General features: G+C 59.5%; 2 pseudogenes across 2 annotated transcripts; both read left to right on the top strand.

Moving 5' to 3' along the window:
- The first annotated feature begins 666 nt into the window (after window positions 1–666).
- On the top strand, window positions 667–7,109 carry LOC308248401 (bile salt-activated lipase-like; annotated as a pseudogene). The gene is made up of 11 exons: window positions 667–732; window positions 1,516–1,674; window positions 1,969–2,091; window positions 2,277–2,474; window positions 2,984–3,114; window positions 3,469–3,576; window positions 3,665–3,782; window positions 4,532–4,718; window positions 4,887–5,090; window positions 6,346–6,543; window positions 6,793–7,109. The product of its transcript is annotated as a bile salt-activated lipase-like (transcript).
- Window positions 7,110–12,318: 5,209 nt separating this feature from the next.
- LOC308248402 (bile salt-activated lipase-like) lies at window positions 12,319–18,409 on the top strand (annotated as a pseudogene). The gene is made up of 11 exons: window positions 12,319–12,384; window positions 13,177–13,335; window positions 13,427–13,549; window positions 13,714–13,929; window positions 14,823–14,953; window positions 15,235–15,342; window positions 15,433–15,550; window positions 16,094–16,280; window positions 16,455–16,658; window positions 17,647–17,844; window positions 18,093–18,409. The product of its transcript is annotated as a bile salt-activated lipase-like (transcript).
- Window positions 18,410–22,997: the final 4,588 nt, after the last annotated feature.

Here is a 22,997-nt window from a genome sequence, read left to right on the forward strand (position 1 = left end):
AGCCACGTGGCTGCCCAGGAGCACACAGCCCTCTCTGTCCCGGAAGTCACATGCCCTGTCCCCTGTGAACACCCTTTGCTGAAGTCCGGCCCTCCAGGTGGGATCCAGGCAGGGCCTGGAGGGAAGTGTGCCTACTTCTCTGAGGGTGAGCCCAGGCCCTTGTAAATGAGCCACCATTCAGGGCACTGTGCACCCAGCTGAGCCCCAACCCTCAGCCCCTGGCCTGGGCCACCTGACTATTTCCAGTGACCGGCCAGGTGCACCGAGTGCAACAGACACCAGGGAATAGCAGATCATGTACAAGGCGGACCATCCCTGACCCATGCACACATGTGGGCATGTGTGTGTGTGTGTGTGTCTATGTTTATGTGTGTACACACACCTCTGTGAATTTGGCCCAGCCTAAGCCCGCGTGGAAACAGCAGCTATGCATGCGTGTGTGTGTCTGAGTGTGTGTGCCCACACATGCATGACCTTGGCCCTGAGCCTGGCTGGGAATGACAATTATCCTGGCCACAGGTATACTGCCTGGAGGAAGGGGCAGAGGGAGGAGGAGGGGAAGTGAACCAGACACATGCAGCTGCCAGCTCCAGCTCCTGGATGGCTCCCGCCCCATAAATACCCACGGGCTGGAGCCAGGGCCATCCCGAGGCAGGCACACCCACCATGGGGCGCCCGGAGCTGGCTGTCTTAGGCCTCGCCTGCTGCTTGGCGGTAGTGAGCGCAGCAAAGGTAAGCAAGAGCCCAGAGGACATGGCAGGGGCCCGTCTCCTCCCCTAACCCGGCCTGGGACCTGGGACGACCTGCGGAGGGGGGCAGGCAGGTGGGGCGCTGGCATGAAGAGCCCCCGAGAGGCCACACCCAGCCCCGCGCTGTCCTGGCCCTTCCTCTGCGCTCCTGCCTTCACACTCACACGATGGCGCCGCGCAGCTGACAGCCAGGACGCCCACGAACTCAAATGTCAGAGACCACGAGTGAGGGCTGGGCCAGGCGCTCTCAGGGCACACAGGGGCACTTGTGCCACCACAAACAAGGCGCCCTGTCCCAGCAGCCCCAGAGTCACTGGCACCCTCAGGGCTGATCTGTGGATCTGCCTGGGCCTCCAGGGCCCTCGGCTCTCCCTCTGCCCTGGGAGAGCCATGGCCCAGCTCAGAAGGGCACTGGGCCCTGAGCAGGCCAGCAGTTTGCCCACAATAGCCCAAGCAGTGGAACAGGAGTGTGGACCTCGGTCTAGTTCAACCCGGAGCCCAGCGCCCTAGCGGGGGCCACACACACCTGCTTGCCAGGGGCTGGGGCCCCTCGAGGGGGAGTCGGAAGCCTCAGGGCAACTACAGGATCCCGTTTTTCGGGGCCCTGGCACAGGGTGAGGAGCGGGGCTTCCTCAGGAACCCATAGCTCCAGGCAGGCGTGACTACGGGCCCCACATGGAAGCTGTCTGGACCTCTAGAGCCTTCTGGGGTTGCCCCACCCCACTGGCCTGCCAAGCCTGCACCCCTGAGCCTGCCCTCTCCCCAGCTGGGCGTGGTACACACAGAAGGAGGCTTCGTGGAGGGCGTCAACAAGAAGCTCGGCCTCTTGGGCATCGACGGCCGCTCTGTGGATGTTTTTAAGGGGATCCCCTTCGCTGCCCCACCCAAGGCCCTGGAGAACCCCCAGCGGCACCCCACTGGCAAGGTGGGAGTGGGGGGTTGGTGCTGAGCTGGCCCTGTGCCTGGGGTGGTTCGTGGGGCTGCCCATTGTTGGGGGACAAGGTGCACCAGCTTCCCAAAGAGGTCAGGACCCAGGGAGGATCAGAGGGAGGGATGGCGACCAAGGCACAGCCAGTCAAGGCCACGGAGGCAACAAAGGCCCTGACGGCTCTGGGCTCCCAGGGACGCCAGTGAGCGGGTGATGAGCCAGGCAGCAGCCCATCAATAGTCACTTCTTTGCTAACAACATCCTCACGCCAGCCCCTCTGGTCACCCACAGGGACCCTGAAGGCCAAGGACTTCAAGCAGCGATGCCTTCAAGTCACTGACACCCAGGAGAACACTAGGGGCTCTGAGGACTGTCTCTACCTCAACATCTGGGTCCCCCAGGGCCAGAAGGAAGGTGGATCACCCACCCCATGCCTTCCAGGTCCCCAAACGTGCAGAAAGCACGCAGGCAGCTAGAGGCCCAGCCCTGCCCTGCCCCTGGGCTCTGTGTGGGCTACAGAGTTGAAATTCCCTGAAACAAGCACCCAGAGGAAATGGGGAGGTGACAGCTGTAGTCACCGGGCATGTCTCCTGCTTCAGTTTCCCAGAACCTGCCTGTCATGATCTGGATCTATGGAAGAGCCTTCCTCGTGGGCTCTGCCCAAGAATTAAGCTTCTTCAATAACTACAAGTACGACGGGGGGGAGATCGCCACGCGGGGCAACATCATCGTGGTCACATTCAACTACCGCCTTGGGCCGGGGGGCTTCCTCAGCACTGGGGACGCCCACCTGCCAGGTGTGATGGGCTCCTGGGGCCGGGAGTGAGGGAGCTGGTGGGGGGCCCTTCAGCACCCCTTTCTCCCAACAACTCCTGACAGTCTCCCAGAAAGACCCAGAATTCTACTGGCAGCACTGGAAGCTGGTGATAGACAGTGAGCCACAGGAGCCCATCGGAAGCTGTAGTGAGAGAAGAGGCAGCCAGCCAGCCAGGCAGGGATCCAGGGAGACCAGGGAGATGAGGGAGCAGGGACAAGGACCCAGGGACAGACAGAAGATGAGACACTGAGGTGGTGACTTGGAGGACACAGAGCCATAGGACTACAAGATGGATGGTGTCAGGGAGAGAGATGAGCAGCCTGGCCCTCCAGCTCCTGGTCCCCTACCAGAGCCCCACACTCCCTCCAGCACCTCATTCAACAACCTTCTGGGACCCGCCGTGCGCCATCCAGGGGCTTGACAGGGATCTCCACATGGAGGAAGCTCTCCCCCCACCCCAGTCTCTCATGGGCTCCCCCACCCGCCCAGGTAACTATGGTCTTCGGGACCAGCACATGGCCATCGCGTGGGTGAAAAGGAACATTGAGGCCTTTGGGGGGGACCCCAACAACATCACCATATTTGGGGAATCAGCCGGAGGTGTCAGCGTCTCTCTGCAGGTCTGGGGACCCCGGGCGGGTGGGCCTTCTTCCTAGGCTGTTGTGGGGACCTGGTGGAGAGCTGGTTGGGGAGTTGGTGGGGGCTAAGGGAGCCGATGGGAACTGAGGTAGCCAATGGGAACAGGGGGGAGCTGATGGGGGCTGAGAGTGCTGATTGGGGCTGAGGGTGCTGATGTGAACTGGGGGAGTTGATGTGAACTGGGGGAGCTGATGTGAACTGGGGGAGCTGATGAGAACTGGGGAGCTGATGGGGCTGTGGGGAACAGCATGAAGTTGACAACCTGGCTGTCCCTGGTGGAGCCTGGGTGGGCAGGAGAGGCGAGGCCATGGTGACAGGACCTCTGTGTGTTGCAGACCCTCTCTCCCTACAGCAACGGACTCATCCGGCGAGCCATTAGCGAGAGCGGTCTGGCGCTGGTTCCCTGGGCCATCCAGAAGAACCCTCTCTCCTGGGCCAAGGGGGTAAAAGGGAGCTGCGGTGGGGAGGTGCTCGGGTTACCTCTTTTTCATGCCCTGTCCTGGTCCCCATAGCGGTCTCCCCCACCCCCAGATCGCCAAGAAGGTGGGCTGCCCGCTGGACGATACCGCCAGCATGGCCAAGTGTCTGAAGGTCACCGACCCACGGACTCTGACGCTGGCCTATAAGATACCCCTGTTGGGCCTGGAGTGTGAGTGGGGCTCCACATGGGGGGACGGCCATGCTCCCAAAGAAGTGAGGATTGAGGGGCTGCTGCCTGACCCATCGCGTGCTAATGGCATATCTGGGAGCCCGGTGCTGCCAGGTCCCTTGTTGCCTCCGTGGCCTCAACTGGCTGTGCCTTGGTCGCCATCCCTCCCTCTGATCCTCCCTGAGTCCTGACCCCTTTGGGAAGCTGGTGCACCTTGTCCCCCAACAATGGGCAGAAACAGTCATTCGCACCCACTTTTAGGGACCTCAGGCGCAGTGGCTGTCAGCGGGACGGTGTGGCCCAGGGAGCCTGTGGCAGTCTGCACACAGTCTGGGCTGCCACACTGGGGAGCGGTGACATAGGGTGGATGGGGCCAGGGAAGCTGCTCCACACGTGCAGGGCAGCCCAGAACATAGAATGATCAGGGACCCATGTCAGCGGGACAGGCTGAGGACCCTGGTCTGGATCCGAGGAGGCAGGAGCTGTCCCCGGGAATGGGGCCTGACTGGCAGGCTCTAGAACAGCCTTGGGCAAACTACAGCCCGCGGGCCGGATCCAGCTGTTCTATCCGGTTCTCTTGCTCTCCCCTCCGCTCCTTTACTTTGAATTTATATTAGTTCACCCAAACACTCCATCCATGCTTTTGTTCCGGCCCTCTGGTCCAGTTTAAGAACCCATTGTGGCCCTCCAGTCAAAAAGTTTGCCCACCCCTGCTCTAGAAGGTGCAAGGACCCATGCTCTCCACGTAGACCCCTTGCAGTACTACCGGGGCCTCCTGCCTGTCGTGGATGGAGACTTCATCCCTGACGACCCCATCAACCTTTTCGCCAACGCAGCCGACATCGACTACATTGCTGGCACCAACAACATGGACGGCCACATCTTTGCCAGCGTTGACGTGCCTGCCATCAACGTGGACATTCTGACCATCACAGGGTGAGTAGGGAGCAGGGACTAGGGCTTGCCTGGGGGCCTCTTGGGGAGGCATCAGCTGGAGAAGGAGGTTGGCGGGTGTAGAGGGCCATGTCTAGGCCCCTGGCGTGGGGTGGAGGGTATGCCTCCCGCTGGCCAGGTACAGGGTCCAGTGACAGCTTGTCCCTGCAGGGAGGACTTCTTCAAGCTGGTCAGCCAAGTCACCATTGCCAAGGGGCCCAGAGGTGCCAACGCCACCTTTGACTTCTACACGGCGTCCTGGGCCCAGGACTCCTCCCAGGAGGCCAAGAAGAAGATGGTGGTGGACTTTGAGACCGACGTCTTCTTCCTGATGCCCACGAAGATGGCCGTGGCCCAGCACAGAGCCAGCGCCAAGTGAGGGCCGGGGCAGGGGAGGCTCCCCTGGGTCACCGACCTGCCCAGTGAAGCTTTACCAGAGGGCGGCTTCCGGGTTCACGGAGGCCCGGGAAAGCCGGGATGGGGTCCCAGCAGTGCCTGCACCATCTGCCTTGCCCAGGCCTGAGGAGACTTGAGAAGGCCCCTCCTCACCTCCCAGCTCATGGGCCTTTACAGAGCCCTCCTCCTGTCACTGGGAAACCCCAGGTAGGGCTCGGGCTGCCTGTCCGTGTGTCCAATAACGAAGGCCGGGTGGAATCATATGAAGCGTTTATTGAGAAGGCCAGCCAACCAAGAAGACAGGGCGCTTACAAGCATTCAAATTCTGTGTTCCAGTAAGCTGCAAGGGACAGGACTATAAAGGGGAGGGAGCTGGGGTGCTACGTGCAGCCTTGGGGGTCCGCAGACCTCAGCTATTGTAGTCATCACACGATGAGATGACGTGGATGAGATGATGTGGATTAGATGATGTGGATGAGATGATGTTTTGACTCCTGGTGGGTTTGTCCCTGCTTACCAGTTCTCCTTGCTGGATTCACAGCTAAGTCACGTCCTTCATTACTTTGCACAGGCCTTCAAAGGAACCTTAAGAAAGCTTAACCCTATTCACATAAGTATATGTGTTGTAAGACTGAAAATTATAGGGTTACTTTTCAGATTAATTCAGGTGCTCTGTCCATCAGGTTGTAAGTCCCCCATTCATTCAGCCCACAGGCCTCCCCTGCAATCTCTCCATAGGCTTGAGGATGAGGGGGACAGAACACAGGATGATGCTCTCTGTTGTGGGTTTGGAGTTGACCAACATTCAAAACAACTCTGGCCTGCGGCCACCTGGTCAACCCCCAGTGAAAATAAAAAGTCAGTTAGGGATGCTTCCTCGGAAGCGAGAGAAAACGATGCCCAGGAAGAGCAGGCAGAAAGCTTGTCCCAACTCCAGGAACGTGATCTCTTCATGGGGCAGCACAGGTATGTTCCCAGCGAAGAACACAAATTCATCTGCAGAGAAAAGGAAGGAAGTCTCCTCGAGAGGCTTAGTGGAGGGAAGAGTGAATGCAGTTGAAATCTCAGAAGCACAACCCCAAGGCCATCAGGGATCCAGGTCCCTCCTGAGTCTGAGTCTGGGGATTTTCAGACCCTGCCCTGCTCTCCCCATGGCCTCCCTCCAGGGCCCAGCTCTGGGTGGGCAGCCCAGGTGAGCTCCCTGCCGACCTGGGCTGTGTCCCTCCCTCCTCAGGAGTGCCCGGACCTACACCTACCTGTTCTCCCACCCTTCTCGCAATCCATTTTACCCCAGCTGGGTGGGCGCCGACCACAGCGGTGAGCTCCCTTACGTGTTTGGGAAGCCCTTCGACAACCCACTGGGCTACCGGGCCCAAGACAGAACTGTCTCCCGGGCCATGATCGCCTACTGGACCAACTTTGCCAGGACTGGGTAAGGCGGGTGAGGCTGAGCCAGACCTACTGCCACCTGGGCCCCACATGCCTGTCCCCTTTCCCACACTTAACCTCCCTGAGCCTCAGTACCCCCATCTGTGTGTGAGCATAGAGCTACTGGTTGGGCGCAGAACACGTACATGCCCAGACAGTGCACAGGACACAGTGAGGTGCCCTGGTGGTTCGGGTCACCATGGAAGCCTCCCGTGAGCCCTCAGACCCCACACAGCCTTTCTCTCATGTGCAGGGACCCCAACAAGGGCCACTCGGCTGTGCCCACCCAGTGGGATCCCTACACCCAGGAAAACGGCAACTACCTGGAGATTAACAAGAAGATGGACGGCCAGTCCCTGAAACAGCACCTGAGGAGCAGCTACCTGCAGTACTGGACCCAGACCTACCAGGCCCTGCCCACCGTGACCGGAGAAGGGTCCGCCCCCCTGCTCTTCTCGGACGACTCTGAGGCCCTTCCTGTGCCTCCCATGGACAACTCTGAGGCCGTCTCCTGAGCTCCCCACTGGTGACTCTGAGGAGACTCAGATGCCCTCAGCCATTTGCTTCTAATGTCCTTGCCCAAGAGGCCACAGGTGGGACCCAGGGAGCCCACCTCCCACCCCAGCTCTTCCTGAATAAAGCCGCATCTCTCTCTGGCTACCCGCTTTGACCTCATGACCTCAGCCGCCCGCCTGGTCTCTGCCCATGTCCAGCTCCGGAAGTGGGTGCCCCCTCATTTCAAAGGAGCAAAGAAGGTCAGAGAAGGTTCAGCCCTGAGTGGGGAGTGGGCCCCGTGGACAGTTGCCTCTGGACCAGTGGGCCCAGCCTCAGCCACGTCCTTGGGGTGCGGGGAGGGGGCTCTGTGTACCAGTGTCTGGGAATTGCCCGGGAGAGAAATGCATTCGCCTGGAGCTGGATCCCAGGCAGAGACAGGAACACATCCCACAGGCTCAGAGCATAGGGTACCAGGGCAGGGCCAGGGTGCTGCCCGCTGGCTCTGGCAGAGTCAGGGGGGAGAGGGAGGCAGAGGTGAGATGCAGGGCCATGGCCACCTCAGCAAGATCTGGGACGGAGCACCACCTGCACCGAGGCTCCCCCATCCTGACCTCACATGGCCTGTGTGGTTGGCACTGTGGACACCTTGTTGTAGACAGGTACTGTGAGAAATGCTCACCTGTCCCAATTCAAATGACACTCCGAGAGAGAAGCTCAGTAAAAGGGAGACCTTGAATATGCTCTCCAGAGCAGGTGTCCCTCCAGCTGTACTGGCATTCCGGGGCGGGAACACAGCCCATTTATCCGGCCCCTCCTCCGGCTCCTCATTGGCTGAGTATTATAGGCTCACCTATTTACTGACATGTGGACTAGGTCCTCCCATTAGGCCATTTAAGAACATTGGGCTGAGGCCTTTTATAGTTGCCCCCCCGCACCCCGGTCTAGCTGAGTCCAGTGCCTCCAGGGTCTCCACCATATGCTGGCCCATGCCAATGGGTCCTTGGTCCACATGCTCATCCCTCCCCCTCCCTTCTCTGTGCCTGGGGGATTCAGCCACCGCTTCCATCAGAAGCTGACCATGACGGCCATTACCTACAGTGCCAACGCTCAAAGTGGGGCCATGTGCCCCAGGCCCTCAAGGGAGGACTCATGCCCAGGTCTGAGACTCCAAAGCTCACCGTGTCAGCTCAGAGCGGGCGTGAGGGCTCAGAGGAGAGAAGGTTCCTGATTGGGGGGAGGGTTATGGTGGGTGCAGCTCCAGGGACCAGCCAGCCACCCTGATGCACACGGTCCAGTGTTTCCCTGGCCAGGCGGTGGGTACAGTGGGCAGTGTTGGTGCTGTTCCTTCGCGCCCTCCCTGCCCCATCCTTCCACCTCCCCCAGCAGAGCTTCCCAGCGCCCACCTCCCCATGGCAGAACCACAGCACAGACCTGGACAACCAGGGCAGCCAGCCAGGGGCTGCGGGCTCTAAGGGCTCCAGCCCAACTACCCTCAGGACAGTGAGTCTAAACTGGTGGCTGCCCGAGACGGGACCTCAGACCTCACAGCCCTGGGTTCATCTGGGCCAGAGGAGAGCCAGGGGGCAGCAATCAGCACGTTTATCCTGTAAACCCACACTCACCTGGGACTCTTCAGACCACGTGCCGGCAGAGCTAGGGGGGCTGTCCAGGGCCTGGTCCTGGGAGAAATGAACCCTGTGAAGAGCTGCAGCTCTGGTTCCCAGGGCCCAGCTGTCGCCTTAAATAAGCTGCATCACAAATCCTTCCCTGTGGCTGGCTCAGCATGGCCAGGGGTGAACCTGATGGGGGGCGGGGAAGGATTAAAGAAGACAGACAGCAGAATAAAGCTGGGGCTAGGTGGGACGCTGCTCTCTGATGGAGAGACAGTGCCACAGCCTGAAAGCCGAGTCTTTATTTTATAGCCAGATTCCACCAGGCAAAGTGCTCAAGATGTTTACATTGTTCTCTCGGATTTGGAATCTACTCAATTACATGCACCTGAACTCCATCAAGCTTTGTTTTGGCAGCACTTGCTGCACCTCCACAGCCTACATCACTTAGCCACGGGGGACCACAGGTTCGGACCATGAGGTCAAGTGTACAACCATAACCTTTGGCTATCATTGTGATGGGAGGGCTTTGTCCTCCACGCTGGGAATTGGTATGTGGCTTTCCCATGAGAGAACCTGCCCTCTCATTTGCCCGAGGCTTGAACCTATCCAAACGCTGTAGTCACTCTCCACACTTCCCCAGACACAACACCCCCAGAGAGGCCTTCCCAGGACAGGGTTCCCGGAGGGTTCCGATCCCAAAAGGAAGGCCCGGGCCCTGATCACAGAATGGGAAGTCCTGACAGAGGCCACTGGCCAGTACTCCCCGCCTCGCCTTCCCTGTGGCAGGCTTTGATCTGTCCACAACCCCCCACTTAGTGCTGGTGGGTTCTGGTCTGAACTTCAAATCCAGGAATTCCTCCTCCTGGGCAGCAGAAACCACAAGCCCAGCCACACTTCCCCCTCATCCTCCAAAGGCAGGCAGCCCCGTCCTGGGTCAGGAGTTGGTCTTTGCAACTGTTTTTAAAAATTAAGTAAAATTTAAATCACAACACGATAGTTTAACGATGCATGAGCTCAATTCAGTGATATTAATCGCAGTCACACTATTGTGCAACCATCACCACTATCTGGTTCCAAATCAGTGCATCACTCCAAACAAAAACTGTGTATGCACTCCTCAGGATCTCCGCTCCCCCAACTGCTGCTATTCTATTCAACTTCCTGCTTCAGTCAATTTGCCTATTCTAAACGTTTTTTCTTTAGTGTTGATTTTCTTTTCTAGAGAGGGAGGGCGAGAGGGAAACATGGATCTGATAATTACATGCACCGGCTGCCTCCTGCACGCCCCCCACTGGGGACTGAGGCTCCATGTGCAGTATTAGGAATGGAAAGGGTGACCTGTTGGTGCAGGGAAGACGCTCAACCTATTGAACCACCCCGGCCGGGCTGTTTTCTTTACTTTGAAATTGTCTTGTTGAGAGTATTGCAGACTTCTGCCATTTCCCCTCTCTGACCCTCTCCACCCACCTCCCACCCTAGCCCTGTCTCTCCCCTGTCTATTGTCTATGAATATATGCCTATAAGTTCTTCATTCATCTCTTCCCTCCCTCCCTCCACCTTCACTCCAAGATCTGTCCTGCTGTTCCATGCGTCCATGTCTATGGATCTGTTTATTCGTCAGTTTATTTGGTTCATTGAATTCCACATGAGTGAGGTCATGTGATACTTGTCTTTCTCCCACTGGCTTATTTCACTCAGCATGATACTCTCCAGGTCCTTCCAGGCTGTATCACCGGGTAAGAGTTCCTTCTTTTTACAGCTGCAGAGTATTCCACGGTGTGAACGTACCACAGCTTTTGTCCACTCGCCTACTGATGGGCACTTGGGCTGCTGTCAGATCTTGGCTGTTGTACATGACACTGCTAGGAACACAGAGGTGCACACAGTCATTCTCATTGGTGCCTAAGGATTCTTAGGATATTCCCAGAAGGGGGTCGCTGGTCAAACGGCAGTTCCATTTTCCATTTTTTGAGGCAGCTCCGTACTGTTCTCCACCGTGGCCGCACCAGGCCCCATCCCACCAGCAGGGCACGAGGGTTCCCTCTTCTCCACACCCCGCCAGCCCTTGGGGTTTGTTGATTTGCTGATGGTGGCCCTCCAGGTGGGTGCGAGCTGATTGACACTTAGGTTGTAATTTCCATCTCCCTGCTCATAGGTGGCCTCCATTGGCCATCTGTACAACCTCGGATTACTTCCTCTAGAACAGGCTGCAGAACTGCACTAGCTGCCAGAGGCCTGTTAACAAACGCGCCACTCAAACCCTTTGATCCCCTGTCCTCACACACCCGGCCCAGCCTGCCCGGCTCCTGCTGCCCACTGTCCTGCGGCCTCTCCACCTCCGTCCCAGGAGACCTGGGCTCTGGATCAGGAGGCAGCCAGCTTGGCCGGTGTCTGTGGATCCATGTGATGCTGGAGCCGCCCCAGGAGTGACGCCAGCCGGGCTGTGGCCTGCGTACAAGCACCGGCTCCTGGTAGCGAAAGGGTGAGGGGACGGGCGAAGGGCTGCTGTCCAGGGAGGTCTCTGCTGTCCCCGAGCCCTGAACGCACCCCCAGCCCTGGAGAAGGCAGTGCTGCCAACGCCACAAAGGCAGGAACCTTGGGCTTGTCCCAGGAGCTTCCTCTGGTTCCCGAGTGAGACACGCTCCCCCGGCCACACGCGCCCTTCTGCTCTCACACACTCTGCTCAGCTCTCCCTCTGTCTCTCCGCGTCCCCATTATCTCTGTCTCTCCCTCTGTCTGTCTCTCCCTCTGTCTGTCCCTCTCTGTCTCTCTGCTGTGCCCCAGGTCGTTGGGCATTTCTGAAGCCAGGTGCTTCCTCTTCCTCAGGGAAGCCACCAGGCTGGGCGGGAGCCCCTTCCCTCCCCACCTGTGCCCCCCTGAGCCTCCAGTCCTGCCTCCCAGGTCTGCTGGTGCTGAGTGTGAGGTATGCCCTCCCTGAGGGCAGGATCCCCCACCCTGTGCTGCAATGGGTCCCCACACCCAGCTCAGACTGCTCACCAGTGGGCCCTCGGACCCAGGCTCAGCCACGTGGCTGCCCAGGAGCATACAGCCCTCTCTGTCCCGGAAGCCACACGCCCATGCTCTATGACCTCCCTTTGCTGAGCTCCGGAGTTTGTGGGGCCAGGCAGGGCCTGGAGGGGAGCAGGCCCACTTCTCTGAGGGTGAGCCCAGGCCCTTGTAAATGAGCCACCATTCAGGGCACAGTGCACCCAGCTGAGTCCCTGTAGCCCCAGCCCAGGTTCACCTGACTGTTCCCAGTAACCAGCCCAGGTGCACTGTGGGCACCAGACACCCGATCAGCAGTTCCTGGGCAAGGCGGACCATCCCTGCACCCGTGCACACATGCATGCGTGTGTGAGTGTGTGTGCATGTATGTGCACACATTTCCATGACTTGGCCCCGTCTGAGCCCGCCTGGAAAGACAGCTATATGTGTGTGTGTGTGTGTGTGTGTGTGTGTGTGTGTGTCCACACATACATGACCTTGGCCCTAAGCCTGGCTGGGAAAGGCAGTTATCCTGGCCCTGGGTATATTGCCTGGAGGAAGGGGCAGAGGGAGGAGTAGGGGAAGGGAACCAGCCACAGGCAGCTGCCAGCCCCGGCTTCCCGTAGGCTCCCGCCCCATAAATACCCACACACAGAGGCAGGGCCCCCGAGGCAGGCACACGCACCATGGGGCGCCCAGAGCTGGCTGTCTTAGGCCTCGCCTGCTGCTTGGCGGTAGTGAGCGCAGCAAAGGTAAGCGAGAGCCCAGAGGACATGGCAGGGCTCATCTGCTCCCCTAACCTGGCCTGGGACCTGGGACGGCCTGCGGAGGGGGGCAGGCAGGTGGGGCGCTGGCACAAAGAGCCCCCGAGAGCCCACACCCAGCCCCGCGCTGTCCTGGCCCTTCCTCTGCGCTCTTGCCTTCATACTCACATGATGGCGCCGCGCAGCTGACAGCCAGGACGCCCATGAACTCGAATGTCAGAGACCACGAGGGAGGGCTGGGCCAGGCGCTCTCAGGGCACACAGGGGCACTTGCGCCAACACAAACAAGGCCCTGTCCCCCCAGCGCCAGAGTCACTGGCGCCCTCAGGGCTGATCTGCGGATCTGCCTGGGCCTCCAGGGCCCTCGGCTCTCCCTCTGCCCGGGGAGGGCCATGGCCTGGCTTAGAGGACGCTGAGCCCTGAGCAGGCCCGCAGTTTGCCCATCACAGCCCCAGCGGTGGAACAGGAGTGTGGACCTCAGTCGAGTTCAACCCGGAGGGCGGCCCCCCCCCCCACACCCTGGAGAATGGGCGACGCCCACCTGCTTGCCAGGGGCTAGGGCCCCTCGAGGGGGAGTTGGGAGCCTTGGCGCACCTACAGGATCCCTTCCTTCAGGGCCCTGCCAGGGCTGAGGAGCAGGGCTTTCTCAGGAACCAACAGCTCCAGGCAGGCGTGACTAGGGGCCCCACCTGGAGGCTGTCTGGACCCCTGGAGCCTGCTGGGGTCGCCCTACCCCGCTGGTCTGCCCAACCTGCGCCCCTGAACCTGCCCTCTCCCCAGCTGGGCATGGTGCACACGGAAGGGGCTTCGTGGAGGGCGTCAACTAGAAGCTCGGCCTATTGGGCATCAGCGGCCGCTCTGTGGACCTCTTCAAGGGCATTCCCTTCGCCGCCCCACCCAAGGCCCTGGAGAACCCCCAGCGGAAACCCGGCTAGCAAGGTGGGAGTGGGGGGTGGGTGCAGGGCTGACCCTGTGCCTGGGGTGGCGGTGGGGCCACCATCCTCACGCCTGCCCCGCTGGTCACCCACAGGGACCCTGAAGGCCAAGGACTTCAAGCAGCAATGCCTGCAAGTCACTGTCACCCAGGACAACACCGAGGGCTTCGAGGACTGCCTCTACCTCAACATCTGGGTCCCCCATGGCCAGAAGGAAGGTGCATTGCCCTCCCCATGCCCTCCAGGTCCCCGAACCTGCAGAAAGCGCCCAGGCAGCCAGAGGCCCAGCCCTGCCCCAGCCCTTGGATGTGTGATCTCCAGAGATGAAAGTCCCTGAAACAAGCACCCAGAGGGGATGGGAGGGGACAGCTGTGGTCACCAGGCCTGCTTCCTGCTTTATTTTCCCAGAACCTGCCTGTCATGATGTGGATCTACCGAGGAGGCTTTCTCATGGGGTCCACCCAAGAGTTAAACTTCTTCAATAACTACGAGTTTGAAGGGGAGGAGATCGCAACGCGGGGAAACGTCATCGTGGTCACCTTCAACTACCGCATCGGGCCGCTGGGCTTCCTCAGCACTGGGGACGCCCACCTGCCAGGTGTGATGGGCACCTGCGGCCAGGGGTGAGGGAGCTACTGGGGGGCCCTTCAGTACCGCGTTCTCCCAATAACTCCTGACAGTCTCCCAAAAAGACCCAGAATTCTACTGTCAGAGCAGGAAGCTGGGGTTGGAATATGAGACCCAGGAGCCCATCGGATGCTGTAGTGAGAGAAGAGGCTGCCCGCCAGCCAAGCAGGGACCCAGGAAGACCAAGGAGCGGGCACCGGGACCCAGGAAGACCAGGGAGCAGGGACAGGGACCCAGGGAGAGCAGGGAGCAGTGACAAGGACCCAGGGAGACAAGGGAGTGGTGACAAGAACCCAGGGAGATGAGGGAGCGAGGACAGGGACCCAGGGAGACCAGGGAGTGGGGACAGGGACCGAGGGAGACCAGGGAGCAGGGACAGGAACCCAGGGATACCAAGGAGGGGGTACAGGGACCCAGGGAGAGCAAGGAGGGGGGACAGGGACTCAAAGAGACCAGGGAGCGGGGACAGGGACCTAGGGTGACCAGGGAGCGTGGACAAGGACCCAGGGTGACCAGGGAGCAGGGACAGGGACCCAGGGTGACCAGGGAGCAGGGACAGGGACCCAGGGAGTCCAGGGAGTGCGGACAGAGACCCTGAAGAGACGGAAGATGAGACACTGAAGTGGTGATTTGGCGGACTCAGAGCCATTGGACAGACAATAAGAGGGACGGTGTCAGGGAGAGAGATGAGCAGCCTGACCCTCCTAGTCCTAGTCCTTTACCTGAGCCCCACAGCCCCTCCAGCACTTCATACCACAGCCTCCTGGGACCCGCCGTGCGCCATCCTGGGTCTTGACAGGGGTCTCCACAGGGAGGAAGCTCTCCCTCACCCAAGTCCCTGACGGGCTACCCCACCGGTCCCAGGTAACTACGGCCTTCGGGACCAGCACATGGCCATCGCGTGGGTGAAGAGGAACATTGCGGCCTTCGGGGGGGACCCCGACAACATCAGCATCTTTGGGGAATCAGCCGGAGGTGCCAGCGTCTCTCTCCAGGTCTGGGTTCGCTGGGATGGAAGACCTTCCTGCCACGGTGATGGGGGGGGGGGGGCTGACTGGGATGGGGGAGCTCATGGGGTTGTGGAGAGAATTTGGGGGCCAGGGGAAGCTGATGGGAACTGGGGAAGCTGACAGGGGTGAAGGGGAGCTGGTGGGAACTGGGGGGAGCTGATGGGGCTGTGGGGAACAGCATGATGCTGACAGTCTAGCTGTGCTTGGTGGAGCCCGGGTGGGCAGGACAGGCGAGGCCATGGTGACAGGACCTGTGTGTGTCGCAGACCCTCTCTCCCTACAACAAGGGCCTCATTCGACGAGCCATCAGCGAGAGCGGCGTGGCGCTGGCCCCCTGGGCCATCCAGAAGAACCCTCTCTCCTGGGACAAGGGGGTAAAGGGGAGCTGCGGTGAGGGAGGTGCTCGGGTTACCTCCTTTCCATGCCCTGTCCTGGTCCCCATGCCAGTCTCTCCCCACCCCCAGATCGCCAAGAAGGTGGGCTGCCCCCTGGAAGATACCGCCAGCATGGCCAAGTGTCTGAAGGTCACCGACCCCCGGGCTCTGACGCTGGCCTATAAGATACCCCTGGTGGGCAAGGAGTGTGAGTGGGGCTCCACATGGGGGGAAGCCCATCCTCCCAAAGTGAGATGTGAGGGGCTGCTGCCTGGCCCGTCACACGCTCACTGGTGTCCCTGGGAGCCCGGTGCCGCCAGAGCCCTTGTTGCCTCCGTGGTCTCGACTGGCTGTGCCGTGGGCGCCATCCCTCCCTCTGATCCTGCCTGGGTCCTGACCCCTTTGGGAAACTGGTGCAACTTGTCCCCCAACAATGGGCAGAAACAGTCATTTGCACCCACTTTAGGGACCTCAGGCGCAGTGGCTGTCAGCGGACGGTGTGGCCCAGGGAGCCTGTGGCAGTCTGCACACAGTCTGGGCTGCCACACTGGGGAGGGTGACATCGGGCGGATGGGGCCAGGGAAGCTGCTCCACACGCACAGGGCAGCCCAGGACATAGAATGATCCTGGCCCCATGTCACGGGGACAGGCTGAGGACCCTGGTCTGGATCCGAGGAGGTAGGGGCTGCCCCCGGGCCTGGGGCCTGGCAGGGGGCTCTGGAAGGTGCGACGACCCTTACTCTCCACGCAGACCCCATAATGCACTACATGGGCCTCCTGCGTGTCGTGGATGGAGGCTTCATCCCCGACAACCCCATCAACCTTTTCGCCAACACGGCTGACATTGACTACATCGCTGGCACCAACAACATGGACAGCCACAAATTCGCCAGTTTTGACATGCCAGCCATCAACGTGGACAAGCTGACCATCACGGGGTAAGTGGGACGCAGGGCCCAGGATGTGCCCGTGGGCCTCTTGGGGAGGCATTACCTGGAGAATAAGGTGAGCAGGAGTAGGGGGCCATCTGCAGGGCCATGGCGGGATGTGTGGGGGGTGGGATGCCTCCCGATGTACTGGGTCTAGGGACCAGTGCCGGCTTGTCCCTGCAGGAAGGACTTCTTCAAGTTCATCAGGGGGCTCACCTTGGTCAAGGGGCCCAGAGGTGCCAACGCCACCTTTGACTTTTACACGGCGTTCTGGGCCCAGGACTCCTCCCAAGAGGCCAAAAAGAAGACGGTGGTGGACTTTGAGACCGACGTCTTTTCCCTGATGCCCACGACGATGGCCTTGGCCCAACACAGAGCCAACGCCAAGTGAGGGCCAGGGCAGGGGAGGCCCAAGTGGTTTACGCATTGCCCAGGGAGGCCTCCCCCGGGGGCGGCTTCCGGGATCAGGTGCAGGGGACAGGACTATAAAGGGGAGGGGGCTGGGGTACTACGTTCAGCCCTGGGGGTCTGCAACCTCAGCTATTGTAATCATCACATGAGATGATGTGGATGAGATGATGGGGTGAGATGACGTGGATGAGATGATGTTTTGACTCCTGGTGGGTCTGTCTGTCTCTGCTTATCGGTTCTGCTTGCTGGATTCATAGCTGAGTCACCTCCTTCATTGCTTTGCACAGGCCTTCAAAGGAAACTTAAGAAAACTTAGCCCTATTCACATAAGTATACGTGTTTTAAGACTGAAAATGATAGGGTTACTTTTCAGATTAATTCGGGTGCTCAGTCAGGTTGTAAGTCCCCCATTCCCTCAGCCCACAGGCCTCCCCTGCAGTGTCTGCAGCCTCCCCGCAGCCCCCAGGCTTAGGGGAACAGAACACGGATGATGCTCTCTGTTGTGGGTTTGGCGTTGGCCAACATTCAAAACAACCCTGGTCTGCGGCCACCTGGTCAACCTCCGGCGAAAATAAAAAGTCAGTTAGGGATGCTTCCTCGGAAGGGAGAGGAAACGATGCCCAGGAAGAGCAGGCAGAAAGCTTGTCCCAACTCCAGGAACTTGAGCTCTTCATTGGGTGGCACAGGTGTGTTCCTGACGGGAACACAAATTCATCTGCAGAGAAAAGGAAGGAAGTCGCTTCGACAGGCTTTGTGGAGGGAAGAGTGAATGCACTTGAGATTCCAGAACTACAGCCCCATGGCCTTCCCTTCCAGAAGCAGGGATTCAGGTCCCTCCTGATTCTGAGTCTGGGGATTTCCCGGTCCCGCCCTGCTCTCCCCAAGGCCTCCCTCAGGGCCCAGCTCTGGGTCGGAAGCCCAGGTGAGCTCCCTGCCAACCTGGGCCGTGTCCCTCCCTCCTCAGGAGTGCGCGGACCTACACCTACCTGTTCTCCCACCCTTCTCGCAATCCGTTGTACCCCAGCTGGGTGGGCGCCGACCACACCGATGAGCTCCCTTACGTGTTTGGGAAGCCCTTCTCCAACCCCCTGGGCTACCGGGGCCAAGACAGAACTGTCTCCCGGGTCATGATCGCCTACTGGACCAACTTTGCCAGAACTGGGTAAGGCGGGTGAGGCTGGACCAGACCTACTGCCACCTGGGCCCCACATGCCTGTCCCCTCTCCTACACTTAACCTCCCTGAGCCTCAGTACCCCCATCTGTGTGTGAGCATAGAGCTACTGGTTGGGCGCAGAACACGTACATGCCCAGCAGGTGCCCAGGACACAGTGAGGTGCCCTGGTGGTTCGGGTCAGCATGGAGCCCTCCGTGAGCCCTCAGACCCCACACAGCCTTTCTCTCATGTGCAGGGACCCCAACAAGGGCCACTCGGCTGTGCCCACTCAGTGGGATTCCTACACCCAGGAAAACGGCAACTACCTGGAGATTATCGAGAAGATGGACGGCCAGTCCCTGAAACAGCACCTGAGGAGCAGCTACCTGCAGTACTGGACCCAGACCTACCAGGCCGTGTCCACCGTGACCGGAGATGGGGCTGCCCCCCTGCTCTCCCCGGACGACTCTGAGGCCCTTCCTCTTCCTCCCACGGACAACTCTGAGGCCGTCTCCTGAGCTCCCCTTTGGTGACTCTGAGGAGACTCAGATGCCCTCAGCCATTTGCTTCTAATGTCCTTGCCCAAGAGGCCACAGGAGGGACCCAGGGAGCCCACCTCCCGCCCCAGCTCTTCCTGAATAAAGCTGCATCTCTCTCTCTGGCAACCTGCTTAGACCTCATAACCACAGCCGCCCACCAGGTCTCTCCCCGTGTCCAGCTCCGGAAGTGGGTGCCCCCTCATTTCAGAGGAAAAAAGAGGGTCAGAGAAGGGTCAGCCCTGAGTGGGGAGCAGGCCTCGGGGGCAGTTGCCTCTGGACCAGTGATCCCAGCCTCGGCCACGTCATTGGGGTGCGTGAGCGGGCTCTGTGTACCGGGGTCTGGGAATGGCCTGGGAGAGAAACGCATTCGCCTCCAGCTGGATTCCAGGCAGAGACAGTAATGCATCACGCAGGCTCAGAGCACAGGGTACCAGGCCTGGGCTTTGGGTGTCCCCGGTAGGGCCAGGGTGCTGCCCCCTGGCTCTGGCAGAGTCTGGAGGGAAGCGGGAGGCAGAGGTCAGACGCAGGGCCTTGGCCACCTCAGCAAGATCTGGGACGGGGCACTGCCTGCACTGAGGCTCCCCCAAGCTGACCTCACATGGCCCGGGCGGCGGCCTGTGGACACCCCGTTGTAGACAGGTACTGTGAGAAATGCTCACCTGTCCCAACTCAAATGACACTCAAAAGCGAGACCTTGAATGCGCTCTCCTAAGCGGGTGTCCACTGGATGTACTGCCCCCCCACCCCACCACCGGGGCGGGAATACAGCCCATTTATCTGCCCCTCCTCCGGCTCCTCAATGGCTGAGTACTCCGGGCTCACCTCTTTCCTGACATGTAGACTAGGTCCCCCCATTGGGCCATTTAAAACAATTGGGTTGAGCCCTTTCTAGTGACCCCCCTATCCCCCTGTCTAGTTGAGACAGGTGCCTCCTGGGTATCCACCATGATGCTGGCCCAAGCCCACAGGTCCTTGGTCTCACATCCTCATCCCTCCCCCTCCCTTCTCTGTGCCTGGGGAGATTCAGCCACAGCTTCCATCAGAAGCTGACCATGCTGGCCATTTCCTACAGTGCCAAGGCTCCAAGAGGGGCCACGTGCCCCAGGCCCTCAAGCGAGGACTCACGCCCAGGTCTGAGGCTCCAAAGCTCACCGTGTCAGATCAGAGTGGGCGTGAGGGCTCAGAGGAGAGAAGGTTTCTGATGGGGGGGTGGGGGCGGGTGTATGGCGGGGGCAGCTCCAGGGACCAGCCGGCCACCCTGATGCACACGGTCCAGTGTTTCCCTGGCCAGGCGGTGGGTACAGCGGGCAGTGTTGGTGCTGTTCCTCCACGCCCTCCCTGCCCCATCCTTCCACCTCCCCCAGCAGAGCTTCCCAGCGCCCACCTCCCCATGGCAGAACCACAGCACAGACCTGGACAACCAGGGCAGCCAGCCAGGGGCTGCGGGCTCTCAGGGCTCCAGCACAACTACCCTCAGGACAGTGAGTCTAAACTGCTGGCTGCCCGAGACGGGACCTCACACCTCACAGCCCTGGGTTCATCTGGGCCAGAGGGGAGCCAGGGGGCAGGAATCAGCACGTTTATCCTGAAAACCCACACACACCTGGGACTCCTCAGACCACGTGCCGGCAGAGCGAGGGGGGCGGTCCAGGGCCTGGTTCTAGCAGAAATGAACCCTGTGAAGAGCTGCAGCTCTGGTTCCCAGGGCCCAGCTGTTGCCTAAAATAAGCTGCATCACAAATCCTTCCCTGTGGCTGGATCAGCATGGCCAGGGGTGAACCTGAGAGGGGGCAGAGAAGGATTAAAGCAGACAGGCAAGAGAATAAAGCTGGGGCTAGGTGGGACGCTGCTATCATATGGAGAGACAGTGCCACAGCCTGCAAGCCAAGTCTTTATTTTATAGCCAGATTCCACCAGGCAAAGTGCTCAAGATGTTTACATTGTTCTCTCAGATTTGGAATCTACTCAATTACTTTCACCTGAACTCTATCAAGCTTTGTTTTGGCAGCATTTGCTGCACCCCCACAGCCTACCTCACTTAGCCACGGGGGACCACAGGTTGGGACCATGAGGTCAAGCGTACAACCATAACCTTTGGCTATCATTGTGCTGGGAGGAATTTGCCCTCCAATCTGGGACTTGCACGTTGCTTTGCCACGAGAGAACCTGCCCTCACATTCGCCCGAAGCTTGAACCTATCCAAACGCTGTAGTCACTCTCCACACTTCCCCAGACACAACGCGGCCACAGAGGCCTTCCCAGGACCGGGTTCCCGGAGGGTTCCAATCGGTAAAGGAGGCCCAGGCCCTGGATCACAGAATGCGAAGTCCCGACAGTGGCCACTGGCCAGTACTCCCTGCCTCGCCTTTTCAGTGGCAGGCCTTGATCTGTCCACAATCCCCCCACTTAGTGCTGGTGGGTTCCCGTCTGAACTTGAAATCCACAAATTCCTTATTGTGGGTAGCAGAAACCACAAGCCCAGCCACAATCCCCCCTCTTCCTGCAAAGGCAGGCAGCACCGTCCTAGGTCAGGAGTTGGTCCTTGCAACTGTTATTTTTTAAAAATCAGGGTAAAATTTAAATTACATACAACACGATAGTTTAATGATCTATGAGTTCAATTCAGTGATATTAATCGCAGTCACACTATTGTGCAACCATCACCACTATCTGGTTCCAAATCATCGCACCACTCCAAACAAAAACTGTGTATGCACTGCTCAGTGTCTCCCCTCCACCAACTTCCTGCATCAGTCAATTTGCCTATTCTAAACATTTTTTCTTTCTTTATTAATTTTCTATTTTAGAAAAGGAGGGAGAGAGGGGAACATGGATCTGATAATTGCATGGACCGGCTGCCTCCTGCCCGCCCCCCACTGGGGACTGAGGCTCCATGTGCAGTATTAGGAATGGAAAGGGTGACCTGTTGGTGCAGGGAAGACGCTCAACCTATTGAACCACCCGGCCGGGCTGTTTTCTTTACTTTGAAATTGTCTTGTTGAGAGTATTGCAGACTTCTGCCATTTCCCCTCTCTGCCCCTCTCCACCCACCTGCCACCCCAGCCCTGTCTCTCCTGGGTCTATTGTCTATGAATATATGCCTCTAAGTTCTTGATTCATCTCTTCCTGCCCTCCCTGTACCTTCACTCTGAGATCTGTCCTTCTGTTCCATGCGTCCATGTCTATGGATCTGTTTATTCGTCTGTTTATTTGGTTCATGGATTCCACATGAGTGGATCATGTTATACTTGTCTTTCTCCCACTGGCTTATTTCACTCAGCATGATATTGTCCAGGTCCCTCCAGGCTGTCTCACTGGGTAAGAGTTCCTTCTTTTTCACTGCTATTTAGTAATCCGTGGTGTAAATTTACCACAGCTTTTTATCCACCCATCTACTGACGGGCACTTGGGCTGTTAACAAATGCACCCTCAAGCCCTTTGCTCCCCGATTCTCGACACCCGGCCCAGCCAGCCCGGCTCCGGCTGCCCACTGTCCTGCCGCCTCCCCACCTCCATCCCAGGAGACCTGGGCTCTGGATCAGGAGGCAGCCAGCTTGGCCGGTGTCTGTGGATCCATGTGGTGGTGGGGCAGCCCCAGGCGTGACATGAGCCGGGCTGTGGCCTGCGTACAAGCACCGGCTCCTGGTAGCGAAAGGGTGAGGGGACGGGCGAGGGGCCGCTGGTTGGGGAGGGCTCTGCTGTCCCCGGGTTTGGAACGCACCCCCAGCCCTGGAGAAGGCAGTGCTGCCAACGCCACAAAGGCAGGAACCCTGGGCTTGTCCCTAGAGCTTCCTCTGGTTCCCGAGTGAGACACGCTCCCCCGGCCACACGCGCCCTTCTGCTCTCACACACTCTGCTCAGCTCTCTCTCCCTCTGTCTCTCCGCGTCCCCATATTCTCTGTCTCTCCCTCTGTCTGTCTCTCCCTCTGTCTGTCCCTCTCTGTCTCTCTGCTGGGACCCAGGTCGTTGGGCATTTGTGAAGCCAGGCGCTTCCTCTTCCTCAGGGAAGCCACCAGGCTGGGCGGGAGCCCCCTCCCTCCCTACCTGTGCCCCCCTGAGCCTCCAGTCCTGCCTCCCAGGGCTGCTGGTGCTGAGTGTGAGGTGTGCCCTCCCTGAGGGCAGGATCACCCGCCTTTGCTGCAATGGGTCCCCACACCCAGCTCAGACTGCTCACCAGTGGGCCCTCGGACCCAGGCTCAGCCACGTGGCTGCCCAGGTGCACACAGCCCTCTCTGTCCTGGAAGCCACATGCCCTGTCCCCTGTGAACACACTTTGCTGAGCTCCAGAGCTCCAGGTGGGGGCTAGGCAGGGCCTGGAGGGAAATGTGCCTACTTTTCTGAGGGTGAGCCCAGGCCCTTGTAAATGAGCCACCATTCAGGGCACAGTGCACCCAGCTGAGTCCCTGTAGCAGCCGTGGGCAAACTAGAGCCCGCGGGCCAGATCCGGCCTGTTCGGCTGTTCTATCCGGCCTGCAGAGCCGAAAGAGTGAAGGGTTCTCTTGCTCTCCCCTCCGCTCCTTTACTTTGAATTTATATTAGTTCACACAAACACTCCATCCATGCTTTTGTTCCGGCCCTCCGGTCCAGTTTAAGAACCCATTGTGGCCCTCAAGTCAAAAAGT

The sequence above is a fragment of the Plecotus auritus genome, assembly GCF_963455305.1.
Source record: "Plecotus auritus genome assembly, chromosome: 5".
Classification (NCBI taxonomy): domain Eukaryota; kingdom Metazoa; phylum Chordata; class Mammalia; order Chiroptera; family Vespertilionidae; genus Plecotus; species Plecotus auritus.